General features: G+C 39.0%; 1 long non-coding RNA gene across 2 annotated transcripts; it reads left to right on the top strand.

Annotated features, from left to right (window-relative positions):
- LOC109201812 (uncharacterized) lies at positions 1 to 2,376 on the top strand. Of its 2 annotated transcripts, XR_002061742.1 has the most exons (5): positions 1 to 281; positions 356 to 679; positions 1,503 to 1,788; positions 1,969 to 2,252; positions 2,338 to 2,376. It is a non-coding gene; the product is annotated as an uncharacterized LOC109201812 (long non-coding RNA). The 2 variants fall into 2 exon arrangements; XR_003219777.1 differs by having other exon boundaries at positions 1 to 679.
- Positions 2,377 to 8,197: the final 5,821 nt, after the last annotated feature.

The raw sequence follows: 8,197 nt of genomic DNA, 5'->3' as shown, positions 1-8,197 counted from the left end.
TTTGCAAAGTAAATTTGTTGGAACAACTGTCTTGGAACAACTCTTGGAAAAACAAAATTTCTTCTGGGATTACTCCTTCACATCGAAAGAAACCATTTGAGGTGTTATAAAGGCTCACCTTTCAGCACATTCACTTCACCAGATGCACCTTGTTTCTTTTCCCCACCTTTGATTGGGTGTGGTGCTTGCCCTTAATTGCACTCACCTGTCACTCGTTATATAAGGACTGCACTCACCTACAGCTCACTCTTTCTTCACTCCCACATGGGGTGGCAGCTGAGGTGAGTTTCTGTTTGAGTCTCCTGAGTTCATGTATTATTTTGAGTTACTTAAATCATATTTTATTTCCTTTCAGAGATAGCAGTCCATGTGTGTCTTTCCTTTACCCATTATTCAATAAAACGACAAAACCTGCAGATGATTGATGACTGCTTATTCTCATTCTAATCGGATGAGCCCATGATGATGCCTACTTAAACCCTGAGCCTTCCTTCCTCCAAAACAAGGTGGTTCGGGCATCTGCCAGAGAATGGGCCATGCCTGCCCAGGGAGAAAGGCCCTAGGGCAGACGTAAGACACACTGAAGAAATTATATCTCCCAGCTGGATGGATGGATGCTAGGAGGTAAACTTAGAAGCTATAAAGTGCAGCAGGTGGAGAAAACCAATGAAAGAGCGAAGTGAGTACACTAAGATTTGACAGGTTGTTTGAAACTTACCAAAAAAGAGTGTTCTATAAACATAAATATTTTTTTATAAATCCTTACAATAAAGAGATGCAAAACTATTATTTCTCAAAGGATTGAGAGCAAAAATAGAAGTAGAAAGGACAAAGATCCCCAACACAAAACCACATTTGAATGCTGCTTTGCATCTTTTGGGGAATTCAGAAAGATTTAAATGAAACTGAGAATAGAAAGCCAGAGCTTTTCAAATGCTTCGAACAAATGTCAAGTTTATGCTAAAGAAAAGCTTTCACAAGTATCACAGTATATGAGTATCTCACAGACTTGATGAAAAAGCGTCATCAGTAGAAACTGAGCTTCAAAGGTTCCCCATTATCTGCTGACAAGGAGAGTACTGCTGTAGGAACTGATACACAGTGTAATGAATGGTTTAACCTGCTGATAGTATATCACCTATGAATGCCCCACTTCACTAGAAAAGATTGTTCAAGTTGTTAACCAGATTTTTTTTTTAAGTTAATTTACTGTTTTAGTTATTTGTACCATACATGATTAAGGCATGTGAAATTCTCATAGGATGACATCAAACAAGTACATTAGGTGAAATATTAAGTTGATTAAGTAATATTGCTGTGAATAATGTAAATAACATTTATACAGTTCTTGTTTAATCCAAGACTCATCCACATTTCCTAACATCATTATCTGTCCTACATTGTCGTTGCTCAGAGAGACACTTGACTACTTCATCAGTGAAACATGGCAGCGCAAAAAACTCCAGTCTTCTTCTCTGTGACCCTTTACCTTTTTGTTACAGTGTCAAGGCATCCTCAGAAAGATGTGCCTTCTCATCCCTCTGCTGCTTTTCTTTCTGTGGGGATCTGTTAAACTTGAAACTTTACTCTGGGTCTTACATGACAATTGGACAAAAGCACAGACCTTCTGCAGGAAGTACCACACAGACCTGGTCACAATCAGAAATGAACAAGAGAACACATTTTTCAGTTCTGGAAGCTGGATCGGATTATATCGAGCTAATACAAGTACATGGAAATGGTCCTGAGGAGACGAGATAGCTAGCTTCACCAAGTGGGATAGTTATAGTAAGTAACATGTTTTAAAGCTCAAATATTAATCTTAGAATAAGACCTATTTAGGTGTGAGTGCAAATTATTGATTCTTATTAGATTTTGCAAGATGACATTTGTTGATATTAACATTACTGTGTTATTTACTGTTGGGAACAGTAAATAACGGTATCTCTTCTCTGCTTCTTTTTTCAGGGGCAAGTCAGAATGGAGACTGTGTATATAAGTATAATGGCTTATGGTTTACTCACGGTTGTCATTCCAATCATTCTTTCATGTGCTATGATGAGAAACTGGTTTTAGTGAAGGAGAATAAGACCTGGGAGGAGGCATTAGACCACTGCAGGTCTCTGGGTGCAGTGGACACAAATGATCCCAACTCTCCCTACAGGAACCATCACTATGACCTGGCCACACTGATCACTACTGGTGACCACACCTATGCACGGGAGAGATCACAACAAGCTACCACTGATGAGGTTGGACAGATTTCTACAGCTTATTTGTGTTGCTGAGAAACTCGTACACCATGTTTACATTTGTCTCTCTGTTCAATGTTGGCAGGTGTGGACAGGCCTGTATAACCTGGCTGGTGAGTGGCTGTGGGTGGGGGGGGGTGGGGGGAACAGATGCAATATGAAAATATTCCAAACTGCCTGACTAATGGCTTCTGTGGCGTCCTCAAAGAGTGGTACTGCATCCTATGGCATAAAAAATTGTCAGCTGAGAAGGAACTTCTGTTACATAAAGCCATAAAGCCACTTACTCAAGTTCTGTACGTTTGTATAAAATGATTTTCTTCTTTTTAATGGTTAACTATCTCACTATGATTTTGACTTCAGAGATTTGCTGCTTCATTTTGCTCCGCCCTGCCTACTGAGAAACCAGACACCGGGTCATTTGCATACTAACAGTGATTGGATGTTTAGCTGGGGGTAGGGCAAGTGGGCTGCCGAATGCTGTGTGAGCCTGTACACTTTAGAACATGGAGCGAAAGCGCAAATGAGAGATGAAACCTGTTAAGGTCGCTGATCTCCCAGGCAAAAGAAAAATCAAACAATCAAAACTGTTTTAAAGTGCATTTAAAACATGGGAGGGGCATTGTGCTTCCTGCCAGAGAGCAGTAGGTGTCAGCACGGCCCCTCCCGAGAACCGTCAATGTCTAAATGCATTTAAAATTGAGAGGTGGACACCGGCCCCAGAGGTTAGGTTGGATATACAAACCATCCTCTGGACGGCGTATAACGTGCCCACCCCCAAGTACCTACATGTATGTGTTTTGAGAGTGTGAGTAATGTGGATGTCTAGGTTGCGGAGTAAAATTGAGGCAAAGGTGGCCAGAAGGGGACAGAGGTGGAATGCCTCCCCTGCACCTCAGTGACACACCTGTACCCCAAGACCCTGAATGTGTGGGTGGGTGAGATGGAGCGGGAAGAGGGAGACAGTTGGGGATGGGGAGGGAAGGAATGGGGCCAGCTCCCCCGCTGACCCCAGTAGGCACCCCCCCTCCCCGGAATCCACCAAGGCCAGGCGGCTCATGGCCATCCAGTTAGAATGAGGGTTTTTGTTTGTTGTTTTGGCCTTAGAGACCCTGGGGTCCGTTCTTCGTACCTCACTTACTACATCCAAGATCAAATCATCGCGCCAACTTTGAGCTCGCTAATCCGGTTCTCCGAACACACCTGTTGTTGACGATTAGTATAGCTGGATGAAGTAATCTGAGATCACTGGGTGGCTTAAAAGGGGCTACGCATCGATAGTAGAAACATTGAGCGGCAACCCTTTGATTGGTCGGCGAAGATGTCGAAGGAGCGCGCTCAGTATTTCACGGCAGCAGAGCAAGAACTCTTGATTGAGGGATATCAGAAGTTTCAGAGTTTAATTAAAACGCAGGGGAACACTGCAAAGGCTGCAAAAGCAAGGAGAGAGGGCTGGCAGAAAGTTGCTGACAAATTAAACTCGTAAGTAATTTATTATATTATATTACATTATATCCTCTTTCACATTAGAGCCACAACAGGACCCACTAGAACATGGGAACAAGTAAAAGTGAAATATAAGAATATTCTACAGAATGGTAATATTTATCACTTATATTGCTTTTAGTCTTTTGAAAAGAGACCCTGAAATAATCTGTTTGTTTATAACAGCAACCAAGAAAAGGGCAGAGCAAATAAAGACAGGTGGTGGTCCTGCATCCTCTCGTCACACCCCAGCTTTTTGTACTGTGACATTTATTGACATTGTGGGGTTTTTTTGTGTGTAGTTTGACATAACACTCCATCACTTTTACCTGTTCCCATGCAAGGGGGGACTGATGCATGCAGAGAGAGAGAGAGAGAGAGGCAGAGAGAGAGAGAGAGAGGCAGAGAGAGAGAGAGAGAGAGGCAGAGAGAGAGAGAGAGAGAGAGAGAGAGAGAGGCAGAGAGAGAGAGAGAGAGGCAGAGAGAGAGAGAGAGGGAGGCAGAGAGAGAGACCCTCCCTCCCTCCCGGGGAAATCGATATCTCTCTATGAGCACACTGTCGCGCTAAGCTAAAGGATCCTGTCTATCCCGCAATATCCGCTGAATTCTGAAAACTCTCCTTATCAATCTTGCACCTTCCGCAATGGGTTGCTCGCGTACAAACTTACGGCTTTTATAGCCGTGGTCTCTCATCTTGATTACACGAAGTGTTTTACTATTACTACTGTAAAATATGAATTACATCTGAAATAATCAAATACATGAAATAGAATGATTAATAGTACATTTCCCTTTTTTTAGGAAATGACCTTTATGTATCTGTATGAAATCAATAAAAGAATCAAATACTGCATTATCTTTAGTTACATTGATAATATTTATTTATGGAAAAACAGTGGAGAAATATCGCTGTTCCTTTCGTATAAATGAAGCGGACATACCTGAGTGGCCGCGATCTAATCCTGTTTACATAAAGTAAGCCTGCTCCCAAGCAGGTTTACGCTTACGGATCTGTTGCTATGACAGCAAATCCTGGATGAGCTTCGGAGAACCGAATGATCCAAGATCACGCGAAATCGTCAACAATCAAATCCAGCTAACTTACTTAGCGAGGTACGAAGAATGGACCCCTGATGTATAGATCTTCCCTGTGCTTTATTTTGGGCCTAATTGTGTTTGAGATTCGCAAAATAAACAGTGTTTTAATAATGTCGACTTTGTGTCAGTTAGTAGTTTTCTTTTCACTTTGTGTTATCCCCCACCCCACATAATACTTCATTTTTAAGTGGGGTGTAACAAAACCTATCATCTCATTTGTGCCTTTTCCAGCGGATTTTTCTGCTACTTTAGTAAATTTTGTCCATATTCAGTCTGTGATTAATCTATTATTTTCTCTCTCAACTTCTAATAAGTTCATGTGTGTGTGTGTGTGTACGTGTGTGTGTAGAGATAGATAGATATAGAGATATATCTATATATATATATATATAGAGAGAGAGATAGTGAAGCGAGATCGATCAACTGCAGACCAGACAACAAACGACGGAGGCACCAGACAAGTGCAATCAAACGATGAGTTTATTAACACAGGAGAACAACCATCAGCATATGCCCTGTTTTGCTCTGATAAAAATACACTGGGTTCTGGTTTTATAGCATAGAGGATCACGCCCCCACGTACACGTCAAATACAGGTCAAAAATACATTGTTTACAGACATGAGCACATCTCGTACATCTTAATAACTATAAACAGACATGTAACTTCTCTTATCTTTAACACCTGCCTTTTAAGGTAATAAACTTCAAGCTTCAGAGTCTCTGAGAGCTAATAATGGACCCTCGTCATCAATCACTAAGTAGACAGGATTGGCGCAGGTCTCAAAAAGAAGCAGAAGACACTTGGGCCTTCGCTCAGGCCTGCTACTAGATTAATATGTGTATTGTAAGCATGCATGCAATTAACCTGCTATGTTCTCATCTTCCCTCAACATGTATCACCTGGACACTCTCACCAGTGAAGCTTAAAACCCTCTTGGATGGAACATCAACTCTAAACAAGCACAGTTATGCATTGTGTATAAAATGAACTCTACCTGTGAATAGAAAGGTCAATGTGATGACTAACATATTCAATGCAATATGAACCCTGTAAGGAATATTACTGATAAAATAATACTGTAAACCATGTTATTAATGCATTCATCATAAGGCAGATTATATCGTAGCAATAAAAGAATCTCTGAATCCCAACATAGATATAGATATAGATATATATATATATATATATATATATATAGAGAGAGAGATATATATATATATATATATATATATGTATAGCGAGAGAGAGAGAGAGACACACACACACACACACACACACACACACACACACACAGCCTTTTGCCCAATGACAGCTTAGTGTGGACTCACTGTTTTGTCCAAGCCAAAGGTTTGCCGCGGTGTGTGATTACTGGAGGAAAAAAGACAGCCCTCTTTCCTGTATACAGTGTCGATGGTGGATGACCTCTTAAACAGTTTCCACAGGATTTCAGAGGTTCCAGTGATTGCTGCTGATGAGCGAAACTTAAAAAGTGGAAACAGTAAGAAGACATTTCTATACTATTGCTATTATATTTTTTTCTCAGTGCATTCTCTAACTTCAGTTTCTATGTATTACAAATTGGCACTTTACAAGAAGCAGAGCAGCCGAAAATTCTACGTTTTCTAGTAAACATTTTTTTATAATTTCTTATAATACTAAAACTATTCCACATTTCTTGTCCAGAAGTTTGTGTAAAAGAAAGCAGCTTAAAAAGTCATATTTTTACAGCCTAGGTTTGGATTCTAATTATTCCTTGACGGCTACATTTTGTTGTATCCTTCAAGAATTCAAGACATCTTGGTGCTATTTGTATTTTAGTTTTTTTTCCCCTCTCCACTGTTGTTCAAGGAAAGTAGTATTCTATTGTTTTGGAAAATTTTATTGTAAATTAACTTAGAGATTCTTAAGAAGCTATTTGATTTGTTCCCCCTACTAATATTGCTATATCAATTGGTTTTTCTCATTCAAATATAAGAATTACAGTTGAAAATGTAGCAAATCTAATGTTTTTTACTAAAATTTAAATTAAATGTAATTAGATAATGGTATTTAGACTAAATTCTGAATTCACCATTACTTCCGTGGTAACAAAAAGACAACAACTTTGTCTTCCAAGATGACTATTTCATGGTGGGTAATATAAACGGTTAGCATTCACTTTAGTGAATGTTTAACAAGGTGTGTGCTTTCATAAAATCAGATTGCCTAATGTGAATCTTTTACATAATGATCAAAAACTGCGCTTAGACAAGCTAATAAACAAAACAAGAATAAAATCAAGCAGGTTATAAAGACTTATTGTCAGTATGAAAAAATTGCACTTGGTTCTTCAGTTTTGCTCAATTTGAAAATTGTTTTTTTCAATCCCTGGTTCATTTGAGCTCAGAGTTCAAGAGGTACAAGTCTTCATTGCGTAGCTGTTTGAGGCAGTTCTCTCTGCACATCTCTGCAGAACACATGGCAGGTTGCTCAGAGTAAGTTCTGACATGTTCAAGGTGAATGTAACTGAATGTTGGTCCACAGAAGCATTTGAGTGTTTAAGTTCTTTAAAAAGCAAAAAATTTACTTAATTTGAAGCCAATATGAGCAGAGAGTACAAACATGTGGACGGATTGGTGTGTTAGTTCAGGGAGAGAGTTATTTGTAAAGAAAACATTTTTCACTAGCAGTCAAAAGCTAATATGTGCACTTATGGCTGCAATTTTTTTTCCGTTAAATATGAACAAAATTATAGCAGAAGTGCTGCCATGTATCTGGTCAGAAAGAGAGTACCAATTTGTTTATTTTGTATTTCAGTTAAAGGCTTCATACACACTACATTTTTGGAAATATTTGTTGCTGTTTTCTTGTTTGTTTGTGGGGTTTCTTGAACTACTTGAACACTAAAGTGGCCCTTACATTGGATGACAGTGCCAGCAATGGCGCACAGCTCATTTAAATTTGATACTTCTGTTAGTTCACTTCACTGTAGTAGCTTCCATGCTGCACTAATTAACATAACTCATTCATTTTGACAGGGTAATGTTGGCTAAGATTAAACACATCACATTAGAGATTGTAGCATTTGATTGCTGTGGTTGTTGGTGCAACTCCTCAAGCCCCTAAAACACATGTATCTTTTGCATGAACATGACTGTTTAAAACTCATAAACAGAAAAGAACACACAAGACCAAAAACTCAATAAGTGCTATATTATTTCTGAACTGCTATAGAAATAGCTTGAAGTGATTTTTTTATTGTTTTTGTTTTTTTAAAGTGCCTCTTATCTTATTTATTATATTTATTGTTAGGTTTTTAAATGCTACATAAAAATGAACAAAAGAAAGAAAATGATAATAAATGGGAGTGCATGCTGATT

This window comes from Oreochromis niloticus, linkage group LG4 (assembly GCF_001858045.2).
Source record: "Oreochromis niloticus isolate F11D_XX linkage group LG4, O_niloticus_UMD_NMBU, whole genome shotgun sequence".
Taxonomy (NCBI): Eukaryota; Metazoa; Chordata; class Actinopteri; order Cichliformes; family Cichlidae; genus Oreochromis; species Oreochromis niloticus.
The sequence above is the reverse complement of the archived record's forward strand: the minus strand, read 5'-3'. Positions and strand labels throughout refer to the sequence as shown.